The following is a 21,047-nucleotide window of genomic DNA, read 5'->3' as shown; positions in this document are numbered from 1 at the left end:
CCCTAGGGACACCTACGGTGCATAAACGTACGTACGCTGACATCGCACAGCACACTGGCGCCTTTTGAGTTTCATTTCTAACTAAATACGGTGGCTACGGCAGAGATTAAACCACCTACCTTAGGATCAGCAGCAGATATAGTTACAACTTTTAACCACAGAGGGGGGGGTCCACCCAGTTGTGTAGACACCACGATGCCACAAAACTGTGGTGGTGGTGGTGGTGGTGAAAAACTTTTATTCAAAGAGGGCTTGAGGGTTAAAAAACCCTGCTGCATGGTCGGTATCCTTAGTCCGGGACACCGCACGACGAGGCCCCGTCTCGCGCCCGCTTGACCAGAGCCCTTTGGGACTCCAGCGTGGAGCAGTTGAGGAGGGCAGTCTCCAATGCCTCTCGGGTGGGGGTGGGGAAAGGGGGAAGGTGAGGATTCTGAGTACATGCCCACACCATGTGAAAGATATCGCAGATCTCTCCACAGTGCGGGCAGCGCCCATCTGTGTTCGGATCGAAGTGTTTTGCTATGGCAGGACAGAGAAGGTTTCCTGTCTGCAGGCGCCGCTGAGTTCGCTCCTCCGCCTTAGTCCCTTGGCAGGTGCCGGGTAGAGACGGTGGCTTTCGCAATAATGAATTAGGATTTCGCGGAACCGCAGAAGCGGTTTATGAGCTTCTGAGCCAGGAGAGCTAGGATGAGGAGCCCGGTGTGTGAGCGCTCGGGCGGCCGCATCAGCGGCCTCATTGCCTCGTAGACCCTGCTGGCCAGGAGCCCAGATCACTTTTGTGCGAGTTGGATCGGCGAGAGCGCGTCTTAGAATTTGCGAGGCAAGAGGTGATATTTCGCCTGCAAGATAATGTTCACAGGCCCGCCGAGAGTCTGTGATAACCGTTTTCGATTTTGGATCGGCGACTTCCTCCACTCGTGTTGAATTTGGGGCCCGAAAAGATAGCCCATCGACATTCATTCCACGGTGGACTACGGCAGCCGTGAAAAATCCCGCGGGCGACGGCCCTGTGATGTCCACGTAGTTGACGCCCTCTTTATATCCATATTGCCTCTCAAGCGTGCGAACCCGCGCTTGTCGTCTGCTTTCATGTGAAGCCATGTCCATGTTACGCGGGAGCGGAGCGACCCAGAGCGTGTGGCGCCACAGCACCGGGATGTTCTCCGTCCCCTCTGGTATGCATGTGTGTTGGATGTGTAAGCGGTTTAGCAGGCGGCGCCCAGGAACCGTCGGCGATAGCCGCGTATATTGGTTCACGAGGTGGGCCTCCCGCAACTCCTGATAGGAGTTTACCACTCCCAACGCCTTCAGTTTGGCGTTGGAGGTAGCCACCGGCAGGTCCACTGCTCGCTTTGTTGCCTTCCTGATGATGGCGTCAATGCGCTCGTCTTGTTGTTTGGTGGTGCATTGGTACGGCACGGCGTAGAGGATCCGGCTGGTCACGAAGGCATAGGCGAGCCGTAGCGCGTCCCTGCCCCGCAGACCACCCCGCTTGTTGGAAACACGGTGGAACATGCGTCCTACCTGGTCACCTATGCTCTTGAGTTTCGCTATAGTAGAGTCCGGCCTAAGTTTGTTATTGATGAACAGACCCAGGATCCTGAGCTCTGCCACTTCTCTGATGGGACCGCCCGACAGAGATATGTGTAGAGACGTGTTGTCCTTGTGGTTTGTCCTGACGTGTAGAAGCTCTGATTTGGCGCGAGCACATTGGAGACCACAGTCGGCAGCATATGCATCGACTATGGAGGCGGCCTGCTGAAGGCGGTCCTCCATCTCCCCAAGGCTCCCCTCGGTGGTCCAGATTGTAATTTCATTTGCGTAGAGTGCGTGTTTTATGCCCTCCACCTGAGCCAGTCGGCCGGGCAGGTGCATCATGGTGATGTTGAAAAGGAGCGGTGATAACACCGCCCCCTATGGTGTACCTCGTGTACCCATAGAGTAGGGGCCGTATTCCTCGTCCTCGATCCGGAGGAGTGCCTGACGCGCAGAGAGGAAGTCTGACATAGGCGAAGACCTTCGCCCCGCAGTTAGTGGTGTTCAAGTTAGAGAGTATGGTGCCATGTTTAACATTGTCAAACGCCCCCTTAAGATCGAGGGCGAGAATGGCCTTGTCGTTTTGTTGCATGGTTGTGGGTTGTATTATGTCCCTGTGTAGTTGGAGTAGGACATCCTGTGCAGACATGTGCAGGCGGAACCCGAACATAGTCTCTGCAAAGAGGCCCTTACCCTCCATGTATGGAGAGAGGCGATCCCGAACGATCGTCTCCATGAGCTTTCCCACACACGAGGTTAATGAGATGGGTCTCAAGTTGTCCGTAGTCACGGCTTTACCTGCTTTGGGGATGAACGTTACAAGCGATGTTTTCCATTCGAGTGGGAGTGGACACCCATCCCAGATCTATGTATTGTAGCAAATGTAGGTATGCAGAGTCGGAGAGGTTCGCCCACAGTTTCACTGTTATGCCATCCCGACCCGGTGCCCCACCTCGGCGCATTTTATCCAGGGCCGCCTTAAGGTCATGCAACTCAAAAGGGGCGTCTAAATTCTGATTTGGCTTGCCGGAGTAGGTGTACTCGGGCCCAACCGGGTCATTTGTGTGGCAGAGATACCTGTCGCTCAAAGTGTCCCCAAGTTGCGCCGTCGTACCTTGGTACCCGTGCAGAGCCCGCCGGAGCTGGTTTTGCGTCTCCCCTTTCGTTTGAGAAGGGTGGATGAGGCTGCGTAAGAGACGCCAACCCCTTTGAGCTCATCTGACGCGCTGCCTATTTGCAGCGTTCTATCCAATTGGTGTCTGTGAGCTGGGCGGCATATGCCGCAGGCTGCTCTGTAAGTTGTGCAATGCGAGCTCTAAGCTTTCGATTCGTCTTGTGTTTATTCCATCGTTTTGTTAAGCTCCGGCGCGCCTCCCACAGATGCAGGAGGTGATTGTCCACTGCGGGTATCTCGTCGGTGGTGTGAAGTGTCCGCGTGTGTTGTTTCTGTATGTTGGTGACCTGTGTTGCCCACTCCGCATAGCCGTCGGAGAATAGTACGGGAGGGACGTCCTGAGTTCGAAATTGCTGCCTGCCAATTGGTTATTTTCGCCTGTCCCCATTTTTTACGTGCTGCCTTCGCCAAAAGCGTGATGCGGAGAAGGCGGTGGTCGCTGCACAGGGTATCGCCCAGGTTCTCCCATGTGGCGTTTGTAGTGTTCCTAACTAGAGATAAGTCAGGACACGTGTCACGGGTGACCGAGTTGCCCACACGTGTGGGGCAAGACGGATCCGTGAGCAACGTAAGACGAAGGGTGGAGATGAGCTCCGCCAGCTTGCGTCCCCTGGCTTTCTCGAAGTGATAGCCCCAGTGTAGACTGGGTGCGTTGAAATCCCCAATGATCACCAGGGGTTCATTGTTAGCCGATTTGAGAGCACGATAGAAAATTTCGCTGAAAGTAACACGCGGCTTATGCGGGGAGCAATACACATTAAGTACATGTATTGACGGGTCGCGGCGCCTGAGAGGCAGAACCCTCACCATGGTGTATTCCTGCTCAGTCTCCAGATCCAAATCGACCTGAATTGCGGTGTATGCTTTATGCACCAGGATGCAGGTCGAGGGGCCCCCCTGAAACGAGCTATACCCAGAGAATTTAGCATCATTGCCAGGCTCTTGCAAAGCAAGAAGCGCCGGCATGTCACCAAGGGACTGCAGGTAGAGCTGGAGATGTGACCGTTTTTTGTAAGCTCTAAAACCCCTGCAGTTCCATTGAATGATTTCGAATTGGTCTAATTTTTTAGCTTTCTGAGAAGGTTTGCCAGCCATATCGATGTTTTTATTTTACGGTGCTGTGTAGCCACTCGGTTCGGTGGCCGGCGCCGCCCCAGGTAAGGGCTGCATCAACGCCGCGGCTATCGGGCCGGAACCGCTTTCTTCCGCTGCCTGTCGAGGAGCTATTTTACGTTTTAGCTGCTGCACAAAACTGTGGGCACCCCTGAAGAATGCTAATTTGAAATAATCGCCACTGGGCCAAGATTTTCTGCACTTTAATGAAACCGCTCTCCCAGAGTATGTCGTAGGGAACCTTCCCTAGGCAGCATGCAAGGTATAAAACTGTTCTACCCTGTATACAGAGCTCCTATTTTCATTTTTCACAAGAATAAACAGTTAACTGTGCACCGCTGAAGAATGCTAATTTGAAATAATGGCCACTCGGTAGAGATGTCCTGCACTTTAATGAAACCGCTCTCCCAGAGTATGTCGTAGGGAACCTTCCCTAGGCGGCATGCAAGGTATAAAACTGTTCTACCCTGTATACAGAGCTCCTATTTTCATTTTTCACAAGAATAAACAGTTAAGCTTTCTCGAGCTCAGCCTGCCCCTGCTTCAGCGATGTCCAAAGAACATCAGGTGGTTGAAATTACTGCAGCCCTTCACTACATCATCCCCCACAGCTTGAGTCTCTTCGGGACGTTAAAAGCCACAAACCAACCAACGAAATCCCAACTGCCTGATGTGTCACCCGATGAGCGCTACTCCATGGATCCACTGTGGCGCGCGTACAAGTTCGACTGCACTAAGTGCGCCTGTTTGGCTCCAAATGGTAATATTTGCCTATCAAAGCCGTTCTGTGGGTGTAATAAAAGAGGTGCTTTACAATAGGGGGACACAGGGCGTATAGCAGAATAGTGGGTACCAGTGAGCGTGCAGATAATTAACTCGAGAGGAGTGTTTGCCGAGTGCATTCACACCGATCCAGATATTTCCCTGTCCTGCTAAACGCACTGAACTAGGGATCACAGTCATTCATCACCACTCATTTTTCCTTCTGTGCAAAGAAGGCATTTTGGCCCGGCCAGCTCTTGGAATATTTGAGATACTTCGATGAAGGAGGTCGCTAGGAGAGGGATGAAAAAATTATGCGAGTTGCGCAACCTTACGGCTGGTATGCAGGCATCCTTGCTCCCCCCTGCAGGCCATCGCGAGACCGGGTGACACATTATGCCAGGACGGCGCGCTGTGCAGCAGTCGGGGTTTCCGCCTTTGGCCAGTCCCTTCGTCGCCAGCTCACCGGCCACTCCCAACCATTTCGTACACAGCTCTGTGGCACAGCGCCTGCCACTATGCGAACTCTCACGCACACACCTACACATGACGTTCCTTCCTGTAGCTGTCGTTTGGCTTTCCTCTTCGTCTTCCATACATCGGTCTACCAGCCCCCGCACCACTGAGCACTGTCCTGCAGCGTCTTTCGTCCATTTGCGGGGCTGATCGGTGGGCGGGCATGACAACCTACTACAAGACCTCAGAGTCATGACAGGCTCGATATGGATGCTGTGGAGTGGCTGCACTTCATGACTGCGCGCAACAGCTGCAAGCAGCACCTTCGCCATGGCAGACACGGGACCGTCAGATCAACCGCAGTTGGCAGCCAAGATTCGGTGTGCTCGTGCGAGAAACCGTTACCAACGGCTTAACAAAACTGTAGGTGAAGCAGAAGGCAACCCCAACAGACTTCATCATAAAACAGAGCATCGCTGCTCAACAAGGCTGCTCACAAAAGCAAGAGGGAGGCTTCTGACCCAGCTGTGCCCAGTAACGCCATCGCACCTGCGGGATCAGCTTATCGCTGAGCTGTTTGCGTTAAACAATACCTTAGCCGATGCATTTTTTTTTGCTGAGTAAACAGAGTACTCACGTATCCATACAAAAAACGAAAAGCAGGTGTCTTACTTTCTGAGAGCAAAGTGGTGGCAGCATTAGCGACAAGCACGTACACACTACTTTTTCCCTGTAAGGAGACCAAAACAAGAAATCAGCAAGCAATAACAACACGCAATATCTGTCAACAAGAACAAAGAATACCAATCCTAAAACAGCTTCATATCGGGAAAGCCATTATGAAAATGATAGAATAGCTGCATGCATTAATAATAACTGCTACAGCCTTATGTACTACACAGGGCCACTATCAGTGCTGTCATAATTATCCAGTTAACAGTCACCACGAACTACCCGTACCAAACAGTGTTTTAGGCAACCCTTACACTTCAGCTGTGCACCTCTTGGCCAGTGTGACTCTGTGGCTGAGGTGAACCCACCGCGGTGGCTGCGTTTGCGAGTTCTACTGCAGAGCTGGACGACGCAGGTTCACTCCCTGCCATGGTGACCGCGCTTCGATTCAGGCGGAATACAAAAGAATGCTGTACGCTGTCAGTGGTCGTTCCCCGGTGGGCCAATTTAATTGCATTTATTAACCAGAAATTCACCCGCAAAGGTGTCTATTCTTGGTTCTCTTCACTCGATCCTCAATTTCATTGTCACACAGATTAGTTCAGGCGTCCACCCCTAACGCTTATATTTTTTGCAAATCGCTTGCTTTTATTTTTATTCTGCAGGAACTTCATCATCTCACTTGCTACTTTAGCACGAGTTGTAGAGACACCTACGTTTATATATGACGACTGCAAGGCGATTGAAAAACTTCGAACGGATTTCGATGGAGGCGCAACGAACGCCCGTGTGCTGAGTTTATTTAGCGCTTAAGAGCCCCGGGTTGGTGTAATTAATCCGGAACCCTGCAGTGCGGTGTGCTTCAAAGAGCGTGTGTTGCTTCGGGACGTTAATTCCGACACAGCAATTTTTTTAAAGCATAAGCTTTACTACGTCCTGTTACACGTTTCGCCGACTCCTTTACCTTCAAGTGTTCCGAAGCTGCGGCGTAACCAATAATAATGGAAGCTTCGAAACGAAATTAAACCAGCATCACTGGTCCCCTGGAACAGCGGGCACCTCAATCGCTCTTTAAGCTACGTGGCGGTAGTGAGAGATGTGCACTGCATGCGTTGGCACTGATAACGTTGTGGCAGCAAGGCGACACTAAAGCCATAGGCCATCCGCGTTCAGTGTGTTACTGGCGTTGCCGCTGACAACGTCATAGACTCGGGTGACTTTTGTGGAAGGGAAGGGCGCAAAACTAACTCCCCGGGTAAATTGACGCCTCAATAGCGCTTTCAGGTACGTGGTGGTGCTGAGGGATAGATGCGGGCTCCATGCGTTAGCGCTGACGACGTTGGGGCAGACAGGCGGCACTGCAGCAATTGGCCGCAGCGTTCATTGGGTGAGTACTCTCGATCAGCTATTAACTGCCACCTGTCATTGTGGCAGGGTGGCCGCCCTGACTATCCAGTGTCCGGAACGCACTTAACGTTACACACGCCAAGGCGCGTCTACTTGGCCGATACGCCATAACTTGCGCTCTCTAATCAGGTTCAACAGCAGTTCAACCGCAGCTAATTTTCCCCCAGTCACTAACTGCAGTATGTCGCACGTATGTGTCACGTGTCCATAGCCACGTTCCCATAGAGACGAAACGCTTATGAAGTCTGCTGGGCGATACCAGTGCACGTCAAAGAACCTCGGGCGGTCGAAATTAATCCGCAATCCTTGACTGCTGCGAACCTTTGACTGCCTTTTTTAACCCTCCACCATTCGCACGCCACGCTTTTGATGCATCATTTATGGCCGGTTTTTACCTCGCAAAGCGACTCAAGCTATGATGGATGCCGTAGTGAAGGCCTCTGGAAATTTCTACCATCTGTGGTTCTTTAGCTTGGAATGAAATCGGGCAGGTGGTGGTGGTTGAAACATTTATTTCCAAGCAATGCAGAGGCGGCAAACCCTGCCTCGCCTTACGTGGCACGAGGCAACCCTCAGGGGGTTGCCTTAAAGGGCAAAAGACAGTGCTTGGAGGTCTATCCGCTTCAAGGCGTCGGTAATTATGCGGCGCTGGTCAGCAGCTGCGGAGCTGGCCAGGAGAGTCTCCCAGTATGACTCCGCCGTGGTTGGGGATGGAGGGTGTGGGAAGGTGGGGCATGTGAGAAGGATATCAATAAAGTCTCCCGGTTTCCCGCAGAGCTTACAGGAGGAAAGGAACTGATCGGGGTAGCGGGCATGCAGAAGAATAGGGTAAGGAGCAGTACTGGTCTGGAGTCGGCGCCAGTGGGACGCCTGGGTTAGGGTTAGAGAGGGAGCTGGTGGTGCGTCAACGCGCCGGGTATCTCGGTAGTGGGTAAGGATATCTCTGAAGGTAAGCAGACGCTCCTGGGATGGCGGAGGGTGTCCAACTCCAGCCCGGAATCTGAGACCTCGGGCGAGGGAGTGGACCTCCTCGTTACCCGGGAGGCCTGCGTGTGCGGAGGCCCAGATAAGGTTACAGGGCGGGTGGGGTGCCAGAAGCGCAGAAGCCGTGCCGCGGTGCGGGATATCAAGCCTTTAGAGAAATTGGACAGGGCGGATTTTGAGTCGGAGGGAATCTTTGTGGCACAGGTGGAGACGAGAGCGAGCGCAATGGCTGCTTCCTCTGCAATTTCTGATGAGTCTGTGGTGATGGAGCCTGATGCGAGTAATCGGGTCTGATTGTTAGCGACGGCAAGGACCATGCGAGAGCCCGACGAGTACGCTGCCACGTCCACATAGGCTACCTCGGAACTGTCGCGGCAAAGCTTGTGCAGCGCTTTGGCGCGGGCTGCCCTGCGTTCTCTGTCGTGCTCCGGGTGCATGTTCTTAGGGATGGGATGGATGATGAGATGGGAGCGTAGGTCTGGAGGTAGGGGGGCCACCTCGGTAGGATGGATGATCGGGGCGATGCCTAGCTGACAGAGCAGAGTGCAGCCTGCCGCGGTACTCGACAATCGAGTCAGCTGCGCTGTTAGAGTAGCTTCTGCAAGCTCCTCAAACGTGTTGTGGGTACCGAGGTTGAGGAGCCGGGCAGTAGACGTGCTGGGAGGTAGGCGGAGGGCGACCTTCGTGCAGCTCCTGAGGAGCGTGTTGATGCGGTCCCGTTCCTTCTGCTTTAGGGGGAGGTAGGGGAATGAGTACGCCGTGCGGCTCGTGATGTAGGCTTGGGTGAGGCGTAGAGTGGTCTGCTCTCGCAGACCTGCGCGCCGGTTCGCCACGCGTCGAATTAGACGGGTGACTTGCTGAGTTTGGGTCTGGAGAGCTTGGATGGTGTCGCCGTGCGCGCCGTCGGAGTGTAGGACAAGGTCCATGATGCGTATCTTAGAGACGAGGGGAATTGGATGATTCCCTAGTTTAAGTGATATGGGGGGTTGGCGGGGTCGTGCGGCATGGGGCAGTAAAGGAAGAGTTCTGATTTGGAAGGGGAGCAGGCTAGGCCGCGCACGCGAACGTACGAGTCGATGATGTTGAGGGCCAGTTGTAGGTTGTGTTCTATGTAGCCATCACTGCCTCGATTGGCCTACACAGTGATGTCGTCAGCATAGAATCTGAAATGTATGTCGGGAACTTGGGCGAATTGGAGAGGGAGTTGGAGAAGGGCTATGTTGAAGACGATAGCAGACAGCACAACACCCTGAGGCGTTCCCCGTGCTCCCAGTGAGACACCGGGGAGCTGGTGATCACCCAAGGTGAGTGTGGCTGCGCGTTTGGAGAGAAAGTCACCAACGTAATTGTACATCCGCGGACCTTCGCCTAGGGCGTGAAAGCCTTCAGGACGGCTGCGTGGGTAACGTTATCGAAAGCTTTTGTCAGGTCGACACCGAGGATAGCCTTGGTGTCGCCCGCGGGGAAGTCAAGGATGTGGTGTTTGAGTTGTAGAAAGACGTCCTGGGTGGATTAACTTGGGCGGAAACCAAAAATGCACGAAGGCATGAGGTTGTTATTCTCCAGATATCGGCTGAGCCGGGTGTGGAGAACGTGCTCCATGAGCTTGCCCGCACACGAAGTAAGGGAGACGGGACGAAGGTTAACGGGGGAAGTGCATTGCCGGATTTGGGAATAAAGCCTACTTTGGCGTCTTTCCACTGAGGTGGGAGGGCGCCGCGCATCCAGCATTCATTGAAGTGTTCGGTTATGGCTTTGACGGAGGGGGAATCAAGGTTGCGGAGTGCCTTGTTGTGCACTCGGTCGGGGCCAGGAGCTGAGGACGTGTTGAGGCGCTGAAGTTCTGCCCTGACTTCTGCCTCGGTGATCGGTCGGCAGAGGAGGTCGTTGGGTGAGCCTGAGTAGTCAGGGTGGTCTGCGGAGGGATATGTGGGGAAGTAGAGATCACAAAGCTCCTCGAGGAGTTCCTGCGGGGAGGCCTCAGATGTGTGTATGAGCTTTGTGAGGTTGTGGTGCTGGTGTGTCTTGGACTGAGTCGAATCAATGAGATGGCGGAATAGGTTCCAGGTCTGAGGCAGGCTGATGTTGCCGTCGAACCTGTTACAGAGGGATTCCCAATTTTGGCGAGATAGGGTCATGGCATGTGTCTCAATCTCCTTGTTGACCTGAGCCAGCCGGCGTTTGAGCGTTCGATTCCAGCGCTGACGCCGCCGCCGCCGCTCAAGACCCGCCTTGGCCTCCCATAAGTGCATGAGATGGGAATCCATTGCGCCTGCAGGGCAGTCCTCTGGGAGGAGGCGAGTCGCGGCGCGGACGTCACGCTGGAGTTGGTCGGTCCAAGTAGCTATGTCTGATATGGTGTTTAGAGTACTAGCTGCTCGGGAAGTGCGGAATGAGTCCCACTTCGTGATGGTAGCACCACGAGGGGGTCTGCGCGTTTGGCCTTATTGTAGGAGAATCTCGATAATGTAGTGATCACTACCGAGATTCTCCTGGGTGTTACACCACTCAGCGACGGGGAGGCGGTGGGTGAAGGTGAGGTCGGGAGTAGTGTCTCCGCAGACGCTGTTCCCAATGCGAGTAGGGGTGGTGGGGTCTGTGATAAGGGAGAAGCCAGCCTGTTGAGCTGCGAGCCATACCCTGCGTCCCTTTGGGGTGTCGGTTGTGTAGCCCCGGGCCGTTTGTGGGGCGTTGAAGTCTCCTACAATTAGGAGGAGGCATTTTTGTGCGGCGCGCTTGGCAAGCGTGAATAGTCGTTAGAAGTAGTGCCGCAGGTACCTCGGGTGGCTGTATACGTTGAGGATGAAGAGACTGCTATCCCGATTGTGCTACGGCACTAGTTCGATGAGGAGATGATCTATTTCAGTGACGTCTAAGGTGTGGGAGATGGTAGCGAGCGCACGGCGTACAAGGAATGCAACCCGAGGGGGTGTAGGGGAAATGGAGACGATGGGAAGGTAGCTGGGTAGGGTAAGGGGATTAGAGGGTTCTTGCAGCGCGAGCACGTTGGGGCCGTCTGACCGATTTAGGAACTGGTGAACCAGTCCCCGCTTGGAACTAAAGCCGCGACAGTTCCACTGCCAGATGGTGGGGCTAGTGCGTGGCCTCGCCATCACTGATGGTGTCGTTCGCCGTGGAGGAGTTAGAGAGGGTGTGGAGCTTGGCTTGCTTTTTAGACCGCGCGGCGGCACAAGCTGCCGCGTAGCGAGCCTCTTGCTCCTTAATTCTTTCGTCAATTTGGCGAGCCAATTCGTCTAGACGGGTAGTGAGCCTGGAGGATTCATTGGCGAAGGCTTGAATGGCCGTCTGCACCGCAGCCGGAATTCTGGCTTCCATGAGTTCTTCGAATTTGGGAGGCTTATCTCGGCCGGGGTTCCTGTGGTCAATGAGGTAGGGGGAGTTGCAGCCCGCTTCTTGGCTGGTGGTTAGTGAGTAGGGGGGGGGGTGGAGGTGGAAGAGTATGGCGAGGTGGAGTTGGAGTAGTAGGGGTAGGAGCGGAGGGGCTGCTGTGCCCGGTGTAGGGGTTTGGGCCTGCTGATGAGCACGCAGCTGGGCCTGGAGGTGGAGGTTGGTAGTTTAGAGGGAGGCGAGCTGCACGCGGACACGCAACAGCTCTTCATAGAGGGGGTTGGCGGAGTTTTGGGAGACTACGCCTGCCCAGCTCACCTGATTGGTGGTGCAGCGGCCGGGTGCTTGGGCAGGTGGCCTCGGGGGGACTGGAGGTGGTGGTGGCCTGGTTCCTGTCCAGGTGCGGGACCGGGCCTTGGGCTTGCTAGTGCTAGGCGGCTGTTTCGGTGCGGCAGGCTGCAGCACCGGGAAGGACTTCGAGGTGAGCCGCGGGGCCTGGGGCTTGCGGGTCGTGGTACGGTTGCGGTGTTGGGATGGAGCGTTACTGGTTGAAGCCTGGCTGGCGTTTGCCTCGGCGGCGCACATGGCATCCCAATACCTCTTTTTGACGATGTATGGAGTGCGGAAGCGCGCCTTGCACGTTCTGTCCGCCGTCAGGGGCGGCCGGGGCAGGCGACCGGCCGAGGCCGGCGGCTGATTCGGAGTAATGGGGGGAGGATAGTTGCGACTTGAGCATCGCTTGTCGTGCGCTGATTGCCAGCCGTTGTTAGATGTCAGTTCCGAGGGTGATATGTCTTCTCCCTCTACTGCAATGGGTTCCATGCCGCCTTCGAGGCACCGACGTGCCGGTGGTCCGAGCGCGAAGCTGCGTCTCAAGCAGCGTTCGGTATCGGTGGCTGCTGCGTCGCGAGGCTGAGCCTCTTAGCGCAGCGCTGTGAGGAAAAGACATGGACTTGCCTCTTGATGTGGTGGTCTAAACCGCGAAAAGTTAGTGTCGGCAGGTTCCTGACGAGAAGCGGAGGCTGTTGATACTAGTTTCAGACGGCTGGGATGAGTTAATCCGGTCGCAAAGAATAAAGTTTGCGGACCGCAACTGAAGCGCCTCCGCCCACACGGCCTCCGAACGCTGGATTCCGACATCGCGCAGTACACGGTCCACTAGAAAGAACCTCAGGTGGTCGAAATTAATCCGCAACCCCTGACTCCTGCAAACCTCTGACTGCCTTTTTTAACCCTCCACCATCCGCAAGCCGCGCTTTTGAGGTACCCTTGAATCCTGCTAACCTTTGACGGCCTTTTTTAACCCTCCACCATCCCCAAGCCGCGCTTTTGAGGTATCGTTTATTGGAGGGTGTTACCTGGCATAGCGACTGAGGCCATGAGGGGCGCTGTAGTGAAGGGGTCCGTAAATTTCTACCAACTAGGGTTCTTTACCATGGAATGACGTCGCGCAGTACACGGCCCTTTAGAATTTCACCTCTGTCGAAATTCGAATACCGCGGCCGGGATCCAACCCGCGTCTTAGGCGCTTAACAGCCCTGGGTGGTCTAATCCGAAACCCTCCAGTGCCAGTGCAATGTAAACCTCAAACTGCGTTTGTTTTGCACTGCTTCAGGACGTTAATCCCGGCACTGCAGTTTTTTAGAGCGCATGTCTTTGGCGCCCGTTTCTGCGTTTCGCGGCGTTGCCGTGATACGCCGCCGTCGCCATTGTCCGTTTAACCAGCAGTGGACACTACCTTAGTCGCGCGGCCATAACCTTAGTCGCATGGCCATAACCAATGAGGCACCACGGTCTGAGGCGGATTTCCCGGGTTCGAAACCGGCTGTGGCGGCCGCGTTTTGATGACGGCGAAATTGTGCTGTGCGATGACAATGCATGTTAGAGATGCCCAGGTCGCTGACCGCCCACTGCGGCACCCTCTTCCTTCCTTTCTCTCTCACTCCCTCGTTTATCCCTTCTGTTACGGCACCGTTTAGATGTCCACCGAGGTGCGAAAGTCAATCCGCCATTTCCTTTCCTAAAAAAACAAAACAAAAATATAGCAGTGGTCTCGTGACTACTGACGAAGATATCGACGCGAGGGGGAGCACGAGGCCAGTGAGCGGAGAGGAGGGAGAGCGCGTGCAGGAGCGTGAGTGGCTCTGGTGACGTGACCTTGCGCCAAACACGACGTGACTCCCGGATCAGTGCAAGCGGCACAAAGGGCCCGGTGTCCATGCCCCACACAGGTCTTCAAGAGAGCGCTCAGTGGGGGTCTACTTGAAGTTATCGTCGGCGCTCTGGAGACCTTCTGGCATTTTCCTGGAGCAATCGAGACCGACAGCTGTTTTCCACAGCGGCGGCCTTTGTGGGCGATCGACACGTGAGAGCGTAAGGTGAGGCCTGTGGTGCGCTTATACAATGCAGAGCGATGGCATCTCCGAGGACAGGGATGGTAGTCGGGAAATGTTTTGGCCAGGCAAGGTTTGTGACGGGAAGTCTAACAAGAATTTTCAGCCGGTAATGGGACTTCTGGCCATCTTCCCAGCGGTCGTATCGTTCTACTTCGTTCGGCAATCGAAGTGATCTCTGCACTCCTATCGCAAATTCCGGTCGTTCCCTGTCGGTTTTGTCGATGGACTATCTACATTAGAGGCTTTGCCAATGAACGAGCCTTTCCGTGCGCGAACCGGCTCCCGATTCGTAGGCTATATGCAACTACATACCAACCTAACTACCGGCTTCTTCTAAGCTCTTTACGTGAGCTTCGAAATGGTTCGTCTCGAGCGTAGCGTCCTGGAAGACTGGCTCGGGACACACCAAGTCTACCTCGCACAAGGCCTTCGAGCCACAGAGGGGACTCACTGGCTGAAGTAAATCCAGCGCCGTGGCTGTGTTTGCGTCTTCGACTGTTGAGCAGGACGACGCAGGTACTACATACATACAACCCCTGCCATGGTGGCCGCGTTTCGACTGAGGCGAAATGCAAAAGACGCCGTATACTGTGCGCTGTCAGTGGTCGTTCCCCGCTGGGCCTATTTAATTGCATTTATTAACCCGAAATTAATCCGCAACAGTGCCTCTTCCTGGTTCTCTTCATTCGCTCCTCAATTTCATTGCCACGCAGATTAGTTCAGGAGTCCACCCTCAACGCGTATATTTTTCGGAACCGCTTGCTTTTCTTTTTATTCTGTAGGAACTTCATCTTGCTTGCTATTTCGGCACGCGTTGTAGACACACCCGCGTTTCTGTATTGCCTTTTTTTTTTAGTTGACATTTCGATGGCGGGTTCGATCCCGGCCGCGGCGGTTGAATTTCTTTGGAGGAGAAACTCTAGAGGCCCGTGTACTGTGCGATGTCAGTGCACGTTAAAGAACCCCAGGTGGTCGAAATTTCCAGAGCCCTCCATTACGGCGTCTCTCATAGCCTTAGTCGCTTTGGGACATTAAACCCCATAAACTAAACATTTCGATGGCATCGAGGAGGCGACTGGAAAAATCCTCGAACGCATTTCGATTCCAAGCGAAATGGACGCCTGTGTGCTGAGCGTTCCTAGCACTTATGAGCCCCGTGTGGTCTAACTAATCCGAAACCCTTCAGTGCGGTGTACCTCTAAGAGGGTGTGTTGCGTTCCTTTGGGACGTTAATCCGGACACGGCAATTTTTTTAAAACGTAAGCTTTACTACGTCCTGTTCCTTTACTACACGTTCCGACTACTCGACCTTCAGCCGCTCCGAGGCTGCGCCCAAACGGATGAAGAACGGGAGCTTCGAAGGGAAATAGCACAACTGGCCCCCTGGGAGAGTGGTCACCTCAGTCGCGCTTTATGCTACGTGGCGGTAGTGACGGATGTGCGCCGCATGCGTTGGCATTCACAACGTTGAGGCAGGAACGCGGTACTGAAGCCCTAGGTCGTCAGCGTTCATTCTGTTATTGGCGTTGGCGTTGACATCGTTCTAAACTCGCATGCCTTTTTTGGAAAGGAAGGACGCATAGCTGGCTTCCTGGATCAATGGACGCCGCAATAGCGTTTTCAAGTAGTACATGGTGGTGGTGAGAGGTAGATGTGAGCTCCATGCGCTAGCGCTAACGACGTCGTGGCAGACAAGCAGCATCAAGCCAGAGCAAAACATCGCTATTCTGAGCACCCCAGATCCGGACCTCACTGAACAGATATGCAACATCCAAGCAATCAATCTAGGAGGAAAGGAATATTCAATGAGCGCTTATGCAGCCTCACCAGATAACTCATGTAAAGGCATCATTACCGGCGCCTTACCGATACCTTCAGAAGAGGAATTACTAAACTGCACGGAAACATATCCCCAACAAACCAACATCATTCAAGCGAGGCCTTTCGGCACCAAGGGTGCATGTCTATATACCTTTGAAGGCAAAGCAGTGCCACGGTTTGTCTACTTCAGCGGCATCGAATACAGGTGCAAACCATTCCGACCAGTGATGCAGGTTTGCGGATGCTGCCTGAAAATAGGGCACCGTGCTGACATTTGTCCCACTCCGCAGGAGAAAAGATGCTACAATTGCGGAGTACGCAATCCTCCACCAGGACATGTCGATTGCAAAAAGTACTGCATCGTCTGCGATACATCTGACCACTCCACCATTGACACGAACTGCCCGGCAAGACAGAAAAACTACACCACAAGAGGGAAAAAGACAAGCAAAGCTGATGAAGCCGTAATCCGACGTCATCATTATAAAGACGTTGCTGCACAGAGCCAAATGCAGAAGAACCAAAAGCCTGAGCAGAAGCAAAAGAATGCGCAGAAGAACAAGACTGAGCAGGAGCACGAGACTGAGCATCGGCCCAAATTTAACCAAACCCAAGCCGACCGGCCGGGAGAACTTCAAGGATATAGCAACAGCACAACACTTCCCACGAAAGGGAATCAGAAAAACGGTCCAAGCAAGGCACTCGCCATCCATCCAAAGAAAGCTTGGAACAAGAGCACAGAACAATGGCCACCCCTCCCACCACTGAGGAAGGAAAATCCAGCGGCCACCACGGGTGCCCAGACACCTTTGGAGCAGACCGTGGAGACCGAGACCTCAGAACCGTCGGACAACCAAGATAGCAAAGACCACACGGAAAAGCGCAGTGTGGACACCGTGAACGCCGGATATAAAACTTCGCAACGCGATTTCGCACTTCAACCCCTTCGGGTGCCCAGTGGTACCGAGACAGACGCCACCGAGCCACGGGCCTGTACCTCGAAAGCCAGTGATTGCGCATCCCACATCCAGGAGACCCAGGACACGCAGTCACTCCGGACCACTGCACCCGAGAAAGAAGCCGGCTCTGCTAAAAGCGGTGAGTTGTCCGTCCAAGCAGCCTCCACTCCCACTTCTTTTCGAAACCCTGACTCCCCTATTACACCTCAAGAGGCGGTTAAACAGTACATACGTTCCGCTGAATTTCGCTCAGAAATCACTACCATAATAAATACTATAGTTGCTGAACAACTCGGAGCGATGCAACAACAGCTCATACTAGCCCATGCACAGTTGATACAGTCCATGGCTGACAGGATAGAAGCTACGATTAACACACGCTTGGAAAAACATGAAGCCGGCATTAACAAGATTTTAGAACTTGTACCGCATCAGGAATTGCCTCGCAAGCAGCGCGCAGTTGAACCCGCTGCCTGTCCTCATCCACTCTATCCAGACCAGCAACATGGCGCAGAACAATAACACGCGAAAACGTCGGCGGCGACACCAGTCCAACACACCAGCAGAAACAATTATATGGCAATGGAACTGTCGCAGCATACGCCGAAAACAAGCACAACTAGCCGCATATATAGCAAACTACCCTAATCCCCCCATGTCATCGCTCTGCAAGAGACGGAAACAAATCGCATTCATATCCGCGGTTATCACACGGCAGCCCTTACACCACGTACGGCAATCCTGACACTCGCATCCATGCCAGTACTAGACCGCACACCGACAAACACGCCCGACAGCAAGGGCGCTCAATATACCGCGATAGAGCTAAGCTCACCAGGACACACATATGGCCTCACTATTTTTAACATATACAGCAATCCTAAAGATAAAGGCAGAGTTATTCCGGGTATCCTGGGCTCCTTCCGTTCCTCAAACCTTCTTGTGGTGGGTGATTTTAATGCCCGTCACACGCACTGGGGATACAACTCGGATACCCCCAAAGGTAACCTGATTTCTACCGCAATGGCTGATTAAGACCTTAGCCTGATCACAAACCCCTCCGTACCCACTCGCATTGGCGCAACCGTCACCCGCGACACCACACCCGATCTCACATGGGCCACACCGAACATAATCGTTAAATCTCACACGGTGCTCCAGGATAGCCTTGGAAGTGACCATTTTCCAGTCTCCACTGTTATATCTTATGAATCCAAGATTTTCAACCCTCGTTCGCAGCTTCTCACTGACTGGGATAAATTGCGTTCATATTTGGCAACTGATTCGACAGAACCCCGTACTGTCACTGACTGGACAGACCGTCTGGTGAAGGCCAAATAGGCGAACAGCAAAAGCATTAAAAATACCCCTAAGGCACCGCAGGTTGATCCGCATCTGGCTCATCTATGGGAGGCCCGACAGGGACTTCTCAAGCGCTGGCGTCACCAGCGACAAAATCGTAAAGTGAGACTCCGCATAGCCGCTCTCACTCGCGAGGCAGAAGAATACGCGAACACGCTAGCCCGCGCAAACTGGGCAACCTTTTGTAACGACCTGAAGGGTACATTAAGCACTAAACGCACGTGGTCCCTCCTACGCGCTCTCTTGGATCCAACAACCACTAAATCTCAGACACAAGTAAATACACAACGTCTAATACAACTAGAGCTCCAAAAGGGCACCGACGTAATTGGCCAACTACGGGACACTTATATACCCACATCTCTTCAGTCGGCAGATCCACCCAATCTACCTCCACCTAACCCAGAACTTGATGCCGACATCATCTTAAACGAAGTCCGCCGAGCACTCTTTAGTATTCGCCGCTCTACGGCGCCGGGGCCGGATGGCATAACGTACAAGGCACTACTCAATCTGGACGATGTCTCCCTCCAGGAACTCACGGAGCTCTTTAATAACCACTGGCAAGCTGGGACGCTCCCATCAGCCTGGACCCATGCCAGCATGCGATTTATACCCAAACCGGGCTAAGCCCTCACTCTTCAAAATTTGCGCCCCATCTCCTTAACGAGCTGTGTCGGCAAGCTCTTCGAGCATGTCATTCTCAATCGCCTGCAACCATTCCTAGAAACAACAGGCTTTCTCTCAAACGTTCAATTCGGCTTCCGCCCAAACATCTCGGCGCAAGACGTACTTCTCGCGCTTAAAGAGTCCCTCTTTTGCACTAAGCGTCGTACAGCCTCTACGCGAGCCATACTGGCCCTGGATATCCATAAGGCTTTCGACACAATAAGCCATGACCATATCCTCAGGACATTAGCCACCACGGGGTGTGGCACTCGCATATGGCAATATATTCGGGCCTTCCTTCAGGGGCGCACGGCAGACCTCCACCTTGGGGATATTGCCTCCCAGCCTTTCCCCTTGCCTAACCGGGGAACCCAACAAGGGGCGATTCTATCACCTTTACTGTTTAACATTGCCCTAGCGCCACTGGCAAAGGCCCTTGCTGCTGTCCCAGGGCTCCACACAGCCATATACGCAGATGATATAACCCTCTGGACAACGGGAGGATCCCTTGGAACAGCCCAGGATATCCTGCAATCTGCCATAGACATCACCACCACTCATTTAGCAAACACAGGCCTCCGTTGCTCTCCAAATAAATCGGAACTCCTGCAGCTGAAACCCCTCCCCAGTGACCCCCCGATTGAACTGCACATGTACGGGAATCCAGTGTCCATTGTGCCTCAGGTGGAGATTCTCGGCCTTCTAATTAAAAACACACTGGATGCAACCGCCACCCTTCAGCTCTTGCAGAGACAGACCAAACAGGTCGCTGCACTTATCAGGCGGGTGGCAGCACGCAATCATGGGCTGTCCGAACGCGAGACCCTCAATATGACAAATGCACTAATCATTAGCCGCATTACATACCACCTTCCATACCACATACTCACTCAGCGGCAAAGACAACAGGCAGACATCCTAATACGCACGGCTGTCACCTCTGCCTTACGTCTTCCACGGACGGTTAGCACGAAACGTCTTCTGGCCACTGGTATCCACAATACAGTGATCGAGTTAATAGAAGCTCAACGCACCAACCAATTAGTTCGCCTGAGTCGCACGGAAACAGGACAATGCCTACTGCGACAGCTACGTCTCAATCCACCAATTCCCACCCCAACAAGTCCTACACCTTACATGATTTCTCTGCGCACGCAGAATCACATATATCAGAAGCCCCTACCTCGCAATATGAGTGCTAGTCTCCATCACGGTAGGCGGCAGGCACGAGCGAGCTATTACACGAAAACATACAGCAACCGCTCCGATATCCTTTATGTCGACGCGGCACAAAATTCTAAACCAGGATATTTCACGGCAGTTGCAGCGTATGAAGACGGCACAGTGGGGGCCGCCGCCACTATTCGAACTAATTCGCCTGCAGAGGCGGAGGAGGCGCCATCGCACTTGCTCTGGCCCACTCCATAATTGACAAAAACATAACAGAAATTTGCACAGATTCACAGGCCGCGTACCGCCACTACCTAAAGGGCGTGGCGACTCCGGCAACACACCGTATTCTTACCACGGCCACCTCTCTCGACCGAACGGTTACTCTGTCGTGGGTCCCTGGGCATGCCTCGATCCCCGGTAATGAGCGCGTTCATGCGCTGGCCCGAGAACTCTCCTCCCGGACTCCGGAGGATCAGGCACCCAACCCTGCGCAAGAAGCCCCTTCGGTCCTCTCTACATATCACCAAATTACCACATTTTACAAATTCAGCCGCATGACACTGCCACCACCCCACAGTACCTTGTCGCTCTTATCCAGCGCCACATGGCGGCAATTACAGACAGGCTGCTTTATTTCACCCCACCGCCTCTCATGCTTTCATCCCACCTTTCCTCCTGATTGTAACACCTGTGGCGTGCCCAAATCCACACTTTTCCACTACCTTTGGGAATGTCCTTCCCCAAAGGCAGTACCCCCCATCCCCAATCCCCCTCATTCTTCCTGGGAGGCTGCATTACGGACCGCTCAGCCCGACGGCCAGAAATGGCTAGTGGATCGGGCTTTACGTGAAGCACTAGCCCGTGGACTCCTGGACCAGTAGGGGACCACCCTGGAAGATTTTTGTGTGTGTGTGTGTGTGTAATAAAGTTGTTTCCATCCATCCATCCAAGCAGCATTGCAGGAATAAGCCGCAGTGTTCATTGAGTAAACTCTCGATCAGCTGTTGACTCGATGTCTATCCAGTGTCCCGAACGCACTTAACGTTAATGACGCCAAGGCGACTCTAGTTGCCCGACACGCCATAGCTTTCGCTCTGTAACCAGGTTCAACAGTAGTTAAACCGCAGCTATTAGGCGAAAGCCGTTAATGGTTAGTTCTCCCGTCCGTCCGCCGGCGTTACTATTTAGTGCCTAGGGTGACTCATCACTCCCACT

The sequence above is a fragment of the Amblyomma mixtum genome, chromosome 4 (assembly GCF_055824585.1).
Source record: "Amblyomma mixtum isolate Tamu chromosome 4, ASM5582458v1, whole genome shotgun sequence".
Lineage (NCBI taxonomy): Eukaryota > Metazoa > Arthropoda > Arachnida > Ixodida > Ixodidae > Amblyomma > Amblyomma mixtum.
Note: the sequence above shows the minus strand (reverse complement) of the source record.